An 18,799-nucleotide genomic window follows, 5' to 3' on the forward strand; every position below is an offset into this window, starting at 1 on the left:
TGTGAACTGGCAATCCATCCAGTGTGCCATGAAGGGGGATAGAAGCCTTAATATAGCTGAATTGGAAAAATCAGAAAACATAATAGCCTTCAGTTTGAGGATGGTAATGTAAATGGGTTGGTTCGCAAGTTGAGCACACATTGGTACAGCTGGTGCTAATGGACTAAAAGGGTGAGGCTAATTAGAAATAATTAAGTGTGTGGGTTGCTGTAACTATAGTCTATTACCTGCTGATATTATGAAGCTTTCCAGTTACATTAGACATAATGTTATTTCAGATCAATCCTAGCGACTGTATGGTATTTGGAGTCCTGGCAGTAACAGGAGATTTCATTAGCACCTTTGTGAAACTCAGAAAAAACATTGCACTGAGTAGCATTTATTGGCCAACTGCACCACTTTACGACCCTCAAACTAGTGTCCAGTGGCAGTGAGTGAGATATTCATTAAATCTGGTGTCCTTAATTAGTTTTATTAATAAAGTATATCTTTTGGTATGGCACGTTTAATGTTTGAGAGGCTATTTGCACGCTGCCATACAGAAATGTACTTCGGCTTGTCAGGTGGCACTAGTTTACAGTGCCAATAAAGCCTTTTCAAAACAGAAGCAGTTTGTACTGGACATGTGTTTCACACCACAGATCTATTTTCATATATCAAAATTAAGAGCAACCCAGCAGCAATGATTTTCACACTTTGCTTGCTAACACATCTTAAAGGTTTTGCTTTGGTTGATTGATATGCACATAAAAGACGTGCTTTGACAGAAACTGTCACAACAAGTATGGCATATTTTATCTAGTGTAAACATAATTTCAGTCCATTTCCATCACAGGAAAAGGTGTGGAAGATTAAGGTTTTCACCCCTTAAATAACCGCTTCCACGATTGTTCATATATTAGTGACGAAAAGGTCCAATATATGCCTGGGATGTAGTAGATATAATGTGGTAAGAAGTGGAGACCGGTGATAGTTCGGTCAAATAGGCAATTTGTTGATGTTTTATGTGTCATTTGGAAAGATGACAAGATTTATTATTTAGTAAGTGCATGATTAGCTTTTCGCTATGTTCCATCCCTGTCACCTGATTATTACATATATATTTAAATTTGTTCTGAAGAAGACAGAATTGTGTCTGGATACATTTTCTAGTAACACCATGAAGTTAATTAATGTAATTTGATTGCAAATGTTGATACTGAAAGTATCAGCAAAATGTTGATAGCAACATATTTAATTAGTTTTCCACCAAAATATCTCATGTTGCAATACAACATTTATTTTTTTATGGTTGAGTTTAGGCGCTCATACTCAGGAAGCATAAGACACAAAGTGTTAACTTTCAAATGGAACCACAATCTTTCTCTCCTGACCTTAGCAAATGAGATTTTGATGCCTAAACCTAAACATAGACGGCAGTCAGGATTAGAATCCTGGTCTCTGGTGTCAGTGAGTCCAGCGATTTGTACACAATGAGAAGAGAACTGAAGAGGAAGTGTTGACAGTCGTGCAGAGGTTTTTCAGTAACTAATAGAGACATCATCTTGAAGTTTTGTGGCATTGCTTCAAGCAGTATGACTTGTTAACTCAGCATTACCATATCAGTGACAGAAATTAATAAGTAACACAGGGAGAAGACAATGGTAAAATATTTTTTCTGCCAATTACCCAATACTTTGAGGTATCAGTAAGGGTTAAGATGATTAGTTGTTAGTAATACTTATTATTAGAGCTGCAACAATTAGTCAGTTGAAAGAAAATTAGCAACTATTGAACTATTTTGATAATCAAATAATCGTTTAATTGTTGTTTTCAAGCAAAAATGTCAAACATTTGCTGGTTCCACCTTCTTAAATGAAAGGATTTGCTTTCTTTCTTTGTCATTTCTAACATTGAATGAGAGTTTTTCGGGTTTTGGACAGTTGGTTGGACAAAAAAAGCAACTTGAAAATGTCAGTTTGGGCTCTGTGAAATTGTGATGTGTGTTTTTCACTACACTATGCGATTAATCAGTACATTTTGAAAATAATCAGACGATTAATTGATAATGAAAAATACTGGTTAGCTGCAACCCTACTTATTATTCAGCCATCCAGTGTTATTTCACTACAGATCTCAGGAAGAGTAGTTGTGGGAGCCAGTTAAACAATAAGAACAGAATAACAATGGTTGACTTGGTTGAAAACATTTAATGTTACCAGAAGGTAGCTGCTGTGAGTTTGCTGCCACACACCTGGTTTAAATAAAATTGTAATCAGTTTTTTTTTTTTTTTCAATATTTAACCAAGACCATAATCCAACAAAGTGTTTGAGCTGTGGAAACATACCCCAAAAAATATAGCTGTTTAAAAAATACTACTAAAAACATAATACTTTCCCTGATCTTAGCCAAAGTGTTTTGCAGCCTTCACCTAACCACATGGGTTTATATAACTGTGGAGTTCCACAACAACATGGAAATTGAGTTGATTGTAGTTGTGCTCTGACCATTTTTCAGTTTTCTGTCCACCAAGTACGATTGCTGTGGTGACTTACAAACTTTGATGTATGAGCTAATCAAGGAACACTGAAGTATTACCCACCTTGTAACAGTTTCTGGCATCTGGGAGAGTTTGCCACAAAGGCACAGCTGGTTGATTCATAGAAAATCAACAAAACATATTTAAGCAGTGATGTTCATTTTTATACTTTGGGAATTAGAAAATATTAGATCATTTTGGACATTTTACCTTCACTATATTTGCAGAAACCTATATTTTCTTATATTTTGATTTTTTTTTTTTGTGGTTCAGCTGTGTAGTTTTCAGTGTGCTGAGCAGATAATCAGTGTGTGTCTGAATGCAGATGACAAAGATCCAGTATTTATGCTGGTCAAAACAATTCTGGCATCACTTTCTGTTGATAATGGCCCACAGTAGGTTGTTTTTCTTTTGGGGGGATTTCATATCATTTCTTTCAACTGGATGGTACACACTGTGAGGAGTGAAGGGGACAGGTGATAAAAATTATCATTTTGTTGTGTACTTTTATTTTCAAATCACCACAGTATGTAATTATGTTGAAAACATCTTAGCATGCACCATGAAGCTGTTAAAAATCCTAACTGCTCATTTAAGAAGCTGTTTTCATAGCCTTGTCGTGAAGCTTGGGATGATGGGCTCGAATGTGTAAACCCTTAACAAAGAAAAACTTCCCACTGTGTCTGCTGATACAGTGGGTGCGAGAAGCGGCACAGACAACAGTAATGAGTTTTAAATGGCACTACCTTGCTTATACTAAAGCTGTAGGTTTATCCTTGAAGTTTAAGAACTTGAAAACACGCAGAAAGCGCATATCTCTACCAAGGCTGAACAACTCTCTGAATGTATTATTTTAATAACTGAAAATGTTCAGAAATATAAAAGGTCATCTGGTCCAGACGTGTATCAAAATAGCCTTGAATATGCTTGGCTGTGATTTTTAGAAGCAACTTATATCCTGTCTGGAAAAAACAAAAGGATGAGTTGTGCTAGATTTCATATAGATATCCTGATGATCATTGAGTTTGGCCATTTTATTATGTTGCTAAAGCACCATATTGGCAAAATACCATCAAGTTTTACTCTTCAATAAAACAGGCGTTCAACACATTTAAATTATATTTAACTTAATAAAGGGCCACATTGGTGGTGTTTTTTGATCCATATCATGACCAAAAACCATGCAGTTGTACTTTGACTCATTACCAAACTCTGCATCAGGTTACATTTAAATATGCAAAGTATTTTTTGAAATATCCTGATAACCATAAAAAGCACAGACAGACAAATGGAAACTAAAAACAGCACTGTGTGGTATTTGGTTGGTTGCAATCAGTGTTGAAGTTTATTTTCTGTGCTTTAATGCAGGAGATCCTAAACTTCTCCATGTTAAGGAGACAATAGATGCAGATTACTGATCCCTAATTTGAGAGCATTTTGTCTGAAGGGATTCCCTCAGAGTAATTCTTTTGTTTTTAGTAGGCATGATAATTATTAATAATTAATTAATTAATTAATTAATTACTATTAAGAACTTAAATGATTAAAATGTATCATTTGAGATTATTTTGTCTGGTGGAGGCATTTGTTGAAAAAATAAACTTGTTGATAACTTTAGAAAACGTGAGGGGGAAAAATGAGGATTAGAAAAAAAATCGTGTTTTGTATTGTATTAATTATTAATGATTACTTGATTGTTAACATTTTTAACTATCAGTCAAGGAAAATGCACAAAATTTGGAACCCTTATTTTTAAGTTTGAAGACAATATAATTGTATCAGTCAGTCAGTGATCAAACTAGGATCACTATAAATTACAATAAATCAAAAGGGCCAAAACTATTTTTTCCAGTATTGTTCCATCGTCCATAAAATGTGATAAAAATTTAAATGTTCCGTTCTTCCTTTTACTGAGGACCCCTTACTATCCACGTACAAGACCTCTGTTGGTCCGAGGACTTCAGTTTGAAAACCACTGCTTTAATGTCGTCTGTCTTGAAGCTCAACTGCGTCTCAAAGGTCATCCCACCACAAATTCAGTGAACAATCATCTTCTGTTTGTCTGACCCTGTATCTCAGCAGCTTGTAGGTAGGATTACAGGACTACGTAACCTCTATAAATAAAATTGCAGGTATATGACTTTTTAAAACCATGCTGTTTCACAGTTATCCCGTTCTTTTAAAAAAACATATTCGTTGATAAATATTTCATTTGAATTTTCCCAGCAACATATGTCCTTCCCTTTGGTGAAGCCTAATTATTCAGTGCTTTGCTGTTATTTCCCAAAAGACAGACATTAACATTCAAACCAACCAAACTCATATCATCCACGAACTGTATGCCTCTGATTCTGTGCAATAAGGTGTGCCGCTAATTGGTATTGTGAAACATCAAATATCAAATCTGCGCCTAAAATCGAAACCAGGTATGCTGAATGATTGACGTTTGATGAATACCTCAGTAATCAAAGTCTGCTGTAATGCTGCTTGTTTCATGTGAATCTGTCCACTCCATCAGATTGCTGCCTGTGGAATGTGGCTTTGCCTCGGACCAGGACTTTAATTAGAATTGACTGGTTTGAAGTCAGACTGGTCATTATCTGGCTATCAGAAATAGGACGTTTTTAGAGGGAATATACATAGACTCTGTTTTCAGAGCTCAAGCAGATACCCATCAAATACTCACACAGATAGATAAATGTGATTCTGTGTCTTGCTTGACATTGTTGCTAAGCCTGTCTTCAACTTTTCATGCTACTGTGAAATTACTCGATTTACAGCTGCTTCAGGCACAAGTGAGTGGAATGTGATTGCAGATGCCAAAATCTGTGCAACACCATAACACAGCCGATGATAGAGTACTTAGATTTATCAGATAAACGACTGACTAATGCTTTTGCTGTAATAAATGCAATCCAGAATTTAATTGAAAATTAGCACTCATGACAGTGTAAATTTGTAAGCTGTCAGTGCAGCTTTTTATTCATCAAAAAATGTGAAAGATCAGAGCTTCTTTGAACTTGAGAAAAGAAAAATCATGGCGAAAAGGTTTGCTTTAAATCTGAATTGTTTGATAAAGATAAAAACAATCTTAAACAGTGAAATAAATCAAAGATAACATCTTGTCACATCTTTTGAAGTGCTTGTGATTAAAAGTCTACAGGCTCTCTAATGGCTAGATGTTTAGAAAGATTGACAAATATTTGTATTTATCAACAAAGAACAAGTGAAATAAAATCATTATTCTTTATAATATCGGTTGTAAGATAACATTATTAAATTTGGATGATCACACAGGCTTTTGCCACTTACTCTCGATAGCTTTACAGTGAATCGTGTGTGCTGGTGGAGTGAGGAAAGCCCCCTTCGGCCATGTGGCTCGGTGTCTTCAGCTGTGGTCTTTAATTACAACACGAACAATGGGTCAGTTGTCTCAATACAGTTCTGAGGGTAACATCTTTACAACATGGAGAAGCATGGAGAAAGCAGCTGTCAGCAAGGATTTCTCTCTCTGTCTCCCCTTTTTTCTCTCTTTCCTTTTTATCTGCTCAGCTTCGATGTTGCTAAGCACCCCCGGTGCAAGCAACCATGTTTGAGAATATATTTGAGCTAGGAAAGCCATCCACATATTTATTCCATTCCTCACTGCTGGATGAAACCACTTAGCATTTAGAATATAGGATGAGTTTCATCTGTGCAGGTATGCCACGGCGGGCAATCACCAAACACCATGATGTTTCTGTGGAATGGAAGTTATGTCCGACCAATTGTTGTCGTAGGATTGTATTTACCAGTGATATTAATATTTATAATAAACAAAAGGAGATCTCTTGCATTAAGTCCCATCTGGCATTCATCTTAGGTATAAGAGTATAGAAGAAAGCCTGAAAAATAAGATGTTTTTTGCTGTTTGCTGTGCTAATGCTGACCTTGATGAAGCTGAGGTTTAATTGAGATTTGGAGGATTAAAGTATTGGATGGCACAGAAAGGCGCTCTTCAGACAGTTATTGTCAAAAAAAATAAAAGCATAATTAGTTTTTAATTTAAAAAAAGATTTTTATTATTTCTAGTGCTGTTTTGAGCAAGCCAAACCAGCAACTTCTTTATCTGTTAAAAAAGTAACCTAATCCAAGTGTCAGAATGTTAAATTGACCTAACTTAATTACTTTCGGTTACTTGTCAGTACCAAAGATGGTGAAAATTTATAGCTTAATAATGTTTTTTGTTTGTTGTTGTTTTTTTAATCATTTGTCTGGGTATTCCTTCCTTGTTATACGCACATGCACGTTTAGATAAATTGTGGTGATTATTTACATTTAAATAGAGATGAAATGAAATGAAAATTTTATATCATGATTATACCGACCAAAATTATTGTTATCGGCATTATCATGGTTTTGTTAAAATGTGCTGCAAATGTAGAAAGTACTGTACTGTACTCAGAAAGTATTGATACACACACTGAAATCATTTAACCAATTTCTGTATTGAAAACCTTTCCATGATTTGAAATGGCATCATATTCTTTGCAATTTCAATGTTTTCATTGATGCATAACAATCCCACAGTACTGCTGTGTTGTATTTACCATCAGATTTTCATAGATTGGTAATCAAACACAATTAAAATTTGAAATGATAATACTACTCATTAAGAGTATTACTCATCATGGTTTATCATGAAACCGATTATCATTTCATCCCTACATTTAAATGTACTTTGTTAAGTGTGCTATTCACAATTCACACTCAAACTTTAAGTAAACCAGCAATAACTGGCATCACCACCTATAGTCCCAAATTGTAGCCGTATTGACAGGTTAGCTAGCTCACTAGCTTTCTGTGCTAACATTAGTGTTGGTCTTACTGATAACATTAAATGTTTCTTTAAATTAGATGTCGAATTCTTGGATGATGACAGCATTTTCACAGTTGGAAGGCATAACTTGCACTGTACTGTGATGTTGTTTCTCTTGTCTAAAGACAAAATAATGGGGGGAAAATAAAACAAATCAGTGTTGTAATGTGTGTGCACTGCACATGGTCCTATATTATTCTCTATTTAAATATGTATTTTATTTGAATTTTAATTGTATCCCCATTTTTAATAAATGTATTGGTAATCTGTTAACGTCTCTTTTTCTGTAACTTTACTGCAGTATAGTCAGCGTACATTTTTATGTATCCTAATTATGAAACTGTGTCATGTATTCACAAAGCCTGATTGCATTCACTCCAAGTAACAATCGTCACAGAAGATCTGATAGCCTGGGTTTCCATGGGTCCATAAAGTCTCAAAGAGTCCAAAATGAATTTCTCTCTGATTTTCCTGCATATCCTACGTACTTTGTTTTCCTGTATGGATGTGAAGTAGGTCTTAAATTGCACTCATAATGGCCTTAAAAAGGGCTTAAATTTATCTTGTTAATACAGAAAACCTGGACAGGAAATATGAATATTCAAGGTGAATCCAGCACATGCAGAAATGGCTTGTTTATCAGAAGTGACCTCGCACAAATAGAACCAAAGACTTTTTTCTTAGTTCATAATGTTCAAGATCGTGCTACGGCTGGTATGAAAAGCATATTTCCATGAATGTCGCCATAGTGAATGGTTGATAACAATAGTAGGATTTCCATAGAATACCAAGCTGTGCTATGAATACACAGCTCTGTGGGCTGTCAAACAGTCGTACTTATGAGATGCATAAAATTGCTTGAAATAAGGTATAAGCTGGTTTACACCCAGATGGTTGCATGTTATGTTGCACAGAGTCAAATTGAACAGAACAAAGTAGTGTTTAACTGTCTCCCCTGCAGTGCTGAAATAATGACCCATCTTTGTGTGTATTGTGATCTCTCCCTCTATTCCTCTCTATTCTTTCTCTATTTTTTCTTTCCCTCTTTCTCTCACTCTCTCCCATTTTTTTTGTTACATTTTTAGCCAATTGAGATATGTAGCTCAGCAGGAGAAAAACTGCTGTACTGAAACAAGACCATGAATAATTAAAAACAGTGTTATTAATGAACTTCCAGACATTATGTTAATGAACGATTTCAAGTCTAATTTGTCAGCTTGACTTTTGTTGTCTGTTCCATCACTTTTCTCTGCACATTAAGGGGCTATCATAATAACCTCAATTATGACAGAGTGTGAGAAAGTTGTCATTGTGTGAAACAATACTTTTGAACTGGTAATGTATTGGTAATGTTGCAAAAAATGCTCTTCTTATATTACTTTAATGCAGGATTAACTCTTGTCAAAATGTGTTGGCATATCTATAACTGAATAAGGGATTTTTAAATTTAATGTCAAAGTGCCTCGGATCATTCCTGACTGCCATCAATTACTTTATGTCTTTATTGCCAGTTGGACAGTCAGTGTTTGTTTATTTATTTTTTTTATTTAATTTTTGACCACATCCTTGAAGAGCACCTGGTTTTTTAAATCTTTTCTATTGCCAGTACTACTTTTTTGACCCTGTGCATGCACACTAAAAATGCATATTTGATATCAAAGTCTGTCAAAGAGTGTATCATTAAACATCCACAAGAATCTGAGTGAAAATAAGTGTTAAAAAGTATCAGAAAACCTGCGTCAAAAAACAGCTCATTTCACTGTTTAGGCCATTCCTCTAGACTGTATAGGCGTGGCAGTGATTGGCAGCTCGTGCAGGAGGACCAAAACAGAAGCTGAGCAATGAGCTGTTGTGCAGAGGAGCAGCAGAAACATGTATTTTAGCCGCCTAAAAAATCAGTATCAGTTTAGTGTTGCCTGATGCCAGAGTTTTTAACTTCGATACAGTGCTAGTATTAAAAAAAAAAAAAAAAAAAAGATCATCTACACGTCTTAAATGTCAAGGAAAAAAGTTGGAGTCCCACAAGATAGAAAAAAAAAAAATTAACCATCTGCTCTCTGTACTGGTACAGAAAAAATTAGTCTATACTGTGATGTTTTGCTGATGGAAGTCAAAGTTCAGACAGGACAAAGACTGAACTTATAAATAAACACTTAAATCATTTTTCATTGTTAGGGTAGTTTCGATACTATAATTAACGGATATTGTATTGTTTTAAACGTGATATTGTACAGTATAAAAGTATAGACACTTTTGACAACCTTATCAGTTAAACTGAATGCCATATTTAGAATATTTTCCCCACTTAACTTTGCCGCTAGATCACCCTTTCCAGCAGGGAACTGAAGCAGCCACCTGTGCAAAACACGAGAGTTACTGAACTATTGTGATTGGCTAGTGTCATTGTGTGACGTAAGTGTTTTAACAGTCGTAGACCAACAACTCCCATGTTCTGCGAGGTAAAACTGCTGTTTTTCTCAAAGGAGTGTGGCTTCAGTTCTCCAGTTCCTCACTTGGCTCAGTCTCAAAGAGGCAGATTAAACAGAAGCAGAAAGGTTTTGTGGCACCCATTTGAGTCAGACAACTGACACTGTGCATTTCTTATGATTAGTTCGCGCAATTAATTGTGAAATTTTCACAATAAATATCCAATCAGAACTTAAACCAATTCCGACCCAATATCAGGAAAGTGTAAAAGATTTTTTTAAAAACATTCCAAACTTTTTATGTTTAAATGCTGGATGGTGTCTTACAAGAGCACAGCATCCCTTGAGTGCACAACAGCACAACTTAATAGGGCCAAGTCGGCCACTGTGCAGGTAATGTCAAGCACTGCTGTGTCCATTAGGGACCACCTTAAAAAAGGGCTTTCCCACACCCCCACACTCCTCCTCGTCCAGCAGTATCAGACTCAGAGGACTCCAACTCTTTAAAGTTGGTGCGTTTTATTTTTCAATTTTGCCTTTCGGTCTGCTGTCATGTGCCTCTTGCTTTCAGTTACTACTACATCGATTAGGATTAAAACTAATTTCTAATAGTTTTTGAATGCTTACTTTCATCTGCCTAAGACACGTAAGTATATAGTTACAATGTTTTTGTAGATTTGGGTTTCCATTGGCTTTAATATTGGGCCTTTGTAGGTAGTGAACTTAAACTCCAGGCTGGGTTAACTTCAGAATTGTTCGGAGACATCATCAGTTTTCGTTGATTGATTGGGATTTAAACCCCCTTCAATCAGCCCCATCCAAAACACATACATCATCATTCATTTCCTCCATCTCCCATGAATATTATTTTCTACCCATGAGCTATACTGCCAGCAATGGGCAGCTGGTCTGTTGGAAACTAAGAGAGTTTCAGCGACTGCGGAGGGGGTTTCTTGCACAGCCGTATTTAATCGTGTACATTATTATTGTTCATGAATGAGCATGTACTACTTTTATATTTAATCGATCTTTCTTATACATACTGTAACATATCAAGGAAGAAATATCGAATAATTCACAAAATACGAAAAAACAATGAATCGCCATACTACCGATTAAACAACAACATGTTGGTATAATCAGGTTGATAAATAATTAATAACTAAGCACAGCATTACAAGAACATGGTGTTGTCTATTCACAGTGATTCTATGTGTATCAGTTGTGTCTTATCCGTGTGACAAGATGGTGCAACTGAGACTGAAGATCCCACAGATCCATTAGTGTCCTCTTTTTCATTTTGACACTAACTTCTGGATATCTGCCATCACTTAATATTATATTACAGCATCAACAACCCCCCGTTTATCTTTATTACTGCCCTCTAATCTCTTGTGACAGTTAATCATGTTACAAGTTCTTTGGGTCATTTCAGTTCTTCACAGCCTTCAGCATTGTCTTTGTTTATGTTGAGCTGTTATATTCATAACTTCTGATCACACAGCAGTCTATTTTACAGTGTATCCCCCCATCACAACTTGTGTCTTAATAACAGAAGTCACCCGCTCTCCCTCAGTGCTGGTTAGCCACGCTGTGATTAATGTCTTCATGGTCTGGTCAAAGTGTCGATATCTTCAACAGCTGGGCCCGTCTGTCATCTTTTTCCTGTGACACCCCTGAACATAACTCAGGTCCTATCAGGGAGGCCATCCATCAAAGTGGTAAACAGAGACGTCTCACATTAGCAGCCCTGAACACTTCTCATCATATACCATAACAGACAAGCAATCATCTGGTATTATGTCGCGCCACAGGCTAATGTGAAATATTAACGGAAATATACAGCACACCAGCTGCCGATTGGATGGGGCATCTGTGCTCAGCGTAACGGGTGGGTAACAATTTAATATTGGGGAGACAGTAGATTGTAGATTTTCTCCAGAGATTTGTTCCAAAGCTGTAACACTGGATCAGGAGCCACGCCAATACAGAATGATTTTTTTGGTGAAATCTCTCTCTCTTTAGCCCTTTTTTCTTCTTAAGCATGCTTTGTGTGTGTAAATCAAAGGCACAGAGTCCATTTACTCTGAATAGCTTACGCCTGCATATTGATTTGTGTTGTATACTCTGTGTTGTAAAGTCTGAGAAGCAAAGTAGAGGAGAGCATTTCACTTGTAGTTAAACTAGATCTGCTTTATAAGAGACTCATAAAAATGACTGATACCTCCAGCCACCTTGGAACGTAGAATCTGCTGTTGCATTTATTACCTTTGCCTGTTGGGTTGTTTCCTCTAGGGGGCAGTAGAATCAGGGCCAGCCAGGGTGTCTCTTCATCTGTCTGATTGGTGACTGATTCACCACCATTGCCACTCAGATAAATGCAAGAGGGTTGAGGCCATGGGCCAGCTTACGAGGGATCAACCTCATCGTTCTCTCCAGCGCCCCAACCCCACCTCCCCTTCATTTCTCTGCCTTTCTCGCAGTCCTATGCAGCACTCACTCCTGGCAGGGATTATGCTGACACTGTAGTGGGAGGAATATATGCACGTTGGAAATCAAGATATGGAGCTTTTGTCAGTGCTGTTGTCAAGTGATGGAGATAAATGCGTGTAAAATATGTGTTTTCAGTGTTCATTTTGGAAGCGCTTAAAATCACGCTTCTATTTCCACATTTTCCTCACTCCTTCCAGCTACGGTACTTTTTTATATTCATGACTGAAACAAAGATAATGGTCTCAGCAGTGTGGATTTAAAAGAATAAACTTGTTAAAAGTTAGAGATATAAATGTGGTGATATCATAGATAAAACATCAGTCTCCTGGCTCTTGTGGCTGACCATTGTGGTCCATTATTTGGATTCAACCGACAGCAAACCACATGGTGTTTGAAAAAGAAAAACTCTATTAGATAAAGGAGGCCAAATTAAGCACAGGTCCCCTGAAATTGAAGGAAGATAGTGTTTCTTTGACTCTTTGAAACCCAAGCACGTTCTGGCACACATTTAGGAGGAGGACGGCTAATTGCATCAGCACCTCTGCATAAAAACTCAGTCAGTTATGAAGACATAATGGGAAACAGGGTTCCTCCGCAATGCTTCATGTAATGCACAACTTTTTTATTTCCGCGCTCAGAGGATTCTTTTTTGTATTATTATTTTTCTGCCATCTGCTGTGGTCAAAGCAGAGATACCCATTGTAACAGTAGGAAACATATCACATGTATTGAGGAATGAAGCAAAGGAGGCCAATAAGCAGGGCAGTTAAATGGAAATAGTTTCATTTCCTTTGGTGTAAACAAATACCCCATGTAGTCCCCAGACCAGAGCTGTGGGTAATCGGCTGCTATAACTCAACAGAACACTTTGCCCTGAGCTAAACATAATACTTCCTGCACTTAACTAAATCCATTTTTCAACCCTCAAAAGAGTTATGACACACCAATACATTATTCTGCAAATGTCTTGCAAAGTTAAACCTGTGCAAAACACGCAACACAGCAGAGTTTATTTCAGCTTAGTTCAGTTCAGTTCAACTTTATTGTCAGACTCAGAGGCCGTTAGGAAAATACAGTTAAAGAAATACAGAAATACTTTAAGGATAAATCTGTAATATATTTACTTTAATAAATCATAAAATGACCATGATATATCATCAGAGATTAGGGAGCATGTTAAGTTATAATACTCACTTCTCCGACAACAACACTGCGGTCGATGTGTCCTTCTTTTAAATTTCGAGGGATTCACAATACAGATTTATTTCAGCTGCTACCGATAACCCGTAATCACCTGCTTCTCATGACCAAAACTGATAACCAAGTATTTCACATTTGTGTATTTTACAACAATATTCATGTATCATATAGTTTATGTACACGAGGATAAGAAAAGCTAAGATGATGTGAGCAAAGATGGATGATTTAATATTCCATAACTCTAACAGAACCAAAACGTATGACATCTCTTGACTCTGAATTTGTCAAATCATATATTAGTAGAGCCGATATTTATCGGCTAATATAGAGGATGCTGATACTGATGTAGCTGTGACAGCCAGTGTTGGCTAATATATTGCTTCAACCATAGACTAACATTAATATTAAACAGGATTTCAACTTATTTATGAAATATATTGTCTACAGCTCCAACTCACTTTTTGGACTTCAGTACTCATTTTTGGATGTAAAATTTTTAACATATTGATCCTTTAAAGAAAAACAGAACATTTAAAAAGAGATTTCAGAGCTTTTGCACTATTTAGTAAAGGGTCTTTCTACTGAGTTACCCTGTTTTTCATCATTTATTCTTTAGTTTATTATTGTATCAAAATTTTGAAAATGACCATCCTGAACTCCTCTTCTATTTCAATTCGATTCTCCTCATTTTCAATTATCCATGTGACTTGCACATATCAGGAGGTTAGTCAATAGGCCATTTCCCATCAGTATGGATTCCTCTCTCAGTGCTCAGGCTCTGCTTTTCATACACTGCCTGAGTAGCCCAGATGCTGACTGCGGCAAACTCAGATAATTAATCACTGCTTGCAGCTACAGGTCCACACAGAATTATATAGATTTACAGAAACAAGATGTGCAGTTATGAGGCAAGTGTTATGGATTGAGCACAAAGTCAAAGAAAATCTTCTCAAGGACAAACAAATATCCAGAATATGAGATTAGGCACCTGTCTGAGATCCTGATCACGCCTGCCGTTGTTTTGTTTTCGTCTGCCCAAGTTATTAAGTTCGTCATTTTGTAATTAGCACCTTGCATCTCTGAGATGGGTTACAGCTAACTGCTAAGGAGAGGATGAAGCCTGCACTAGTGTAATCGCATGAATGCTTCTTTTCACCCCATCACGGGAAGACGCGGGAGGTCTTTTTTCACTTCTGCAGGTGGTGTGAATGCTATTGCCACACCTTCTGGAGCAGCACGCCTGTATCCAGAGCCAAGACACTCCTATGATACCTCGCACCGGTGATGTTGTTTGTACAACCTAGTACACTTCTGCCCATTTGTTTCACTCAAGCTGTAATGGCGCCTGACTAGCTCCTTGTGCATGCACGTTCCGGTTCATATCTCAGCAGTAAAGCAGGAGACAGGTCGGTCTAAGGTCCTGCTGTGAGGCATTGGTAGATAAAGCACACTGCAGGTAAAAACATGCATGGCCACTCACCATTAGATCACTCCCCATGCTGTCCCTGAGATGGCGCTCTTAATTAGAAGGTCCTTGGATCTTGCTGTCTAAACTCAGGTTTTACTGCCCACATTACCATTTTATATAATACACTTGCTCGCAAGCTACGGTGAAACATCACTGCGTCGGGCAGTATATTATGAATACATGCTGTAATTGACACTATTTTGGAGTTGCTTTATGGCTTCATTTCGAACTTCTGCTTTCTCCCGAGCGCCGTCTGCGTTGTCTTTGGCGATTAGCCTGTTACTCACCTGTACTTCCTCCCTAGACAATGGCCTGTTCTGCTCATGCAGATGATGAGGTGCAGTATCAAAGCCAAATGAGATGGCTGCCAATTAGGGAGGGCTTCCAGGTGCATTTCAATGCAAACTCGCACCAGTAACTGCACCCCGTAGTGTCTCCATTCAAAGACACTTTTTAACAGGTAGACTTCAACAGAAACTTATGAAAGTATTTCAATTACCAGAACAAATGACAGACCTCTTTTCAATACTTAGCACAGGGGGGATTCTGAACTTTGTAATGATGTCTTACTAAATGTTCTAAGCAGGAAGTTAAATTGACTTGCCGCCGGTACAGTTTGTGTAACCTACCTTTTTTTTTCTTCCTTTAATGCTTAAAGTTAACTGAAAAAAAAAAATCAAATAATCCATTTGCCTGTGTTCTGGATGGACTCCAGTTCAAATGCTTGGAAACAGTGTGAGACCACACATTATTTGGGCAGCCCCCACACTTCCCGGGGGTTACAATGGACTTTTATATATTCCCTACAAGTGCTGTAGCACAGAAGTCTCAGACAAATTGAGTTAAATGTGCGTCATTCCTGACAATAGTTTAAATATCTACAATTTTGGATTAATGTATGCAAGGCTGTTGACAAGTGTAAGCTTCCTGTTGAGGGTAAAATTAATTGGAGTCAATTTTGTGTTAAATTGAAGAGGAAAAACTAATAAATACTGCCCAAAAAAGAAAAAAAAAAATCCATGTAGACATTAGCATTTTAAGCATTAGTAATGAATCAGGAACTTCCCTCTTTAAACACCTTTTACCCAACACAGGTTAGGTCATGACAGTGAAAAGGCTCTCCTATGTTCTTGTGAGTGTGTTTCCTGAATCTGCAAATGCACTGTGGTGCTCCAAAGTGGCCTTTGAATCAAAATTTTTAGTTATTATTCAAATTAAATCAAGTCAGGGCAGACGGGAAGAGCAGTCAGAAGAAGCTTGCTGCTGTAAATCTTGAAGCTCTACCTCTGTGATTGCTCAGGCCACCGTGGAATAAAGATTAGAAGAAAATCACTAATCACAGCGGATGTCATTAGCATACTACCAATAACGGGATGCAAAAAGGGAAAAGAGGAATTGCCTTATAATGCTGGTTAAAGTACGAATCAATGCCATGTATGGATGCACACAGCTGCTTGACAAACAGATATATTCACTTCCAAACATGGGTAAAGGAAGTCTCTAATAATGATGTTTTTTTCAATGTTTTTGTCTGAGTCACTCGCTGAAGCACTTGATGCTAATATCACATTCCCCCTCTCTCTTTTGATCAGCTTTTGCAGCTGGGCTGCCCTGCCTCACTTGGATGCATCAACAAAGCTTGAAGTGGCCACTCTAATCTGGTTAAGTATTGCCTGGTTGGGGAGAAATTAGCCGAATTCTTTTAACTTTTCAAACAAACATAATACAGTCAAACTTGCTGGATGAGAATCAATTACATGAACTGAAAATAGGTTCGGGGGGGTATCATTTCATTTCTGGAAATCATCTAATACATCTATTCAATGGCGTATGCCTGTAGTGTCACATCGGAGCCATATTTCAGTCCAGTGAAATGAATGAAGCAGAGAGGAGTTTCTGTTGAAACGCCGCCGGAATATGTTTCACAAATCTTTTTCACCCAGTGGTGATATTGCCATTATCAGCATTACTTCAAAAATAGTTATTCCCTGCCTAAATCCATAAGATATTGGAAGGAATAATGGGATAATTTTAGGGTAATTGCACAGTTTCTCACTATGATTGGTTGGATAGGTGACCACAGACTATTGTCCTTGTTGTATTGGTCTATTAAATTAAATGATCTCTGTCTGAGACATACATGTATTGTTTCTGTGAAGGTTTAGAAATCTATTTTTCTGAACTACAGGCTTTGCTTTAAGACCAGCAGTATAAACAGTACAATGGATATCTGTTTGGTTTACTTGGAAAAGGATGTATGTTTTGAGTTACTCCACTTATGTCAAACTCAAGGCCCATGGGCCAAATCTGGCCCAGCACCTCATTTTATGTGGCCCACGAGAGCTTGTAAATAACATAATTTGCACAATAAAATTTTATGCTGCTAACAGAAGTATGTTGTCCATCCATCCCATCCCTGCTTGATAGAGACAAGCCAGTATCTTCTCTGTAACAAGGCAGTGACCGTGCCAGACACTATTTTGACACCAAACACAGAACCACTGATTCTAAACATAGCATCCAAGAAAAGCAACAAAAAAATGGAAGAATGAAAAGACAGACTGTGTCTGCAATGGCACAGAAGTTACAACAAAAACTGATGCAGCAATGAGAATCTTCAAATTTGTAATAATAATATACAATATACAATAAATTGTACAATAGTTGTATACTTGAATATCTGCTTGCCATTATTTTTCCTAGACTTCTGTTTTCAGGGCTCGTTATTATTATCAAATTATTATTAAAATCAGTAATAATGGAATGCAGAACCAATTGTGTAATATAATAACAAGTAGATACCTTTACATAGTCATTTACAACCAGTGCTTGAAGAGCAGCCATAATGCTGATTTGACAACCCTGATATACTCGCCAAGAGCTGAACGATAAATTGATTAGTCAGTTAGTTGTCAACTATCAAATTAATCAGAAACTATTTTGATAGTCCATTAATTGATATTAGTATTTTTTTAAGGAAAAAACAAACCAAAATTCTCTGATTCCACCTTCTTAAAGCTAAATATTTCTTTACTCCTTTATGACTCCTTTAACTGAATATCTTTGGGTTGTGGATAAAACAAGACATTTGAGGACGTCATCTTGAGGTTTGAGAAACAGTAATCAACATGTAAAACAAAAATAATCATTAGTTGCAGTTTTCATTAAAATTCTCATCCTTTTCACTAAAAACTCATAAATGTATTTGTATCTAAAGCTAAGAATATTCATCTTTGTACCTGTCAAACAAAAGTGTGTGTAGATTAATTACTGCAGAGATAGTAAAAGAAAGATTTAACTTGATACTATTTTGCTATCAACATCTTCTCCTTTTAAAAAGTAAGTAGTAACACTGAAAAAAAAAACCTGAATCCTTTCATTATCGACTTGCTGAGCAGATGGTTTGGAGGGGGAAAAAAAGAATATGATCACAATACTAACATTTTAGTTGTATTGAACATTTTCTCCCATTGGATCTTTAGGGCAGATTGTCTCCATTTTTCAATGTGTCTAAACCCTTTGTTTGAGAGAGATCTGTTAAATCTGTCTTGCTGCTAATAAACTGCCATTATTCCCTCCAACAAGGCTGCGCTCATTAATAATGCTTCTGTCAGATGCTCATTCTCTTCTGTGAAAATAGAAAATATCATTAATTACAGTTTCTGTCACCCTCTGACAGCTCTAGCAATTGTTCCAGTCCCTGAGTTCTGTTTCATTGTGTCCATACCTAGTGACCACCTATTCTTTACTGTCTCAATGGGGATGTCCAGCATGTGAGAGCCACAAAGGCCCTGGGAGATCTCACCACGCATTGCAGAGCTTCTGTCCCAGCAAC

The 18,799-nt window shown here is 36.9% G+C and overlaps 1 long non-coding RNA gene across 2 annotated transcripts in view; it reads left to right on the forward strand.

Annotated features, from left to right (window-relative positions):
- The window catches only part of LOC146324075 (uncharacterized), a 92,757-nt gene extending 74,428 nt beyond the window's left edge, over positions 1-18,329 (forward strand). For both annotated transcript variants that reach the window (XR_014771183.1, XR_014771182.1), the window contains exon 4: positions 16,557-18,329. This is a non-coding gene — a long non-coding RNA (uncharacterized LOC146324075). The remainder of the gene's footprint in view (positions 1-16,556) is intronic.
- Positions 18,330-18,799: the final 470 nt, after the last annotated feature.

Source organism: Lutjanus erythropterus, chromosome 7 (genome assembly GCF_056507025.1).
Source record: "Lutjanus erythropterus isolate fLutEry1 chromosome 7, fLutEry1.hap2, whole genome shotgun sequence".
Classification (NCBI taxonomy): Eukaryota; Metazoa; Chordata; class Actinopteri; order Lutjaniformes; family Lutjanidae; genus Lutjanus; species Lutjanus erythropterus.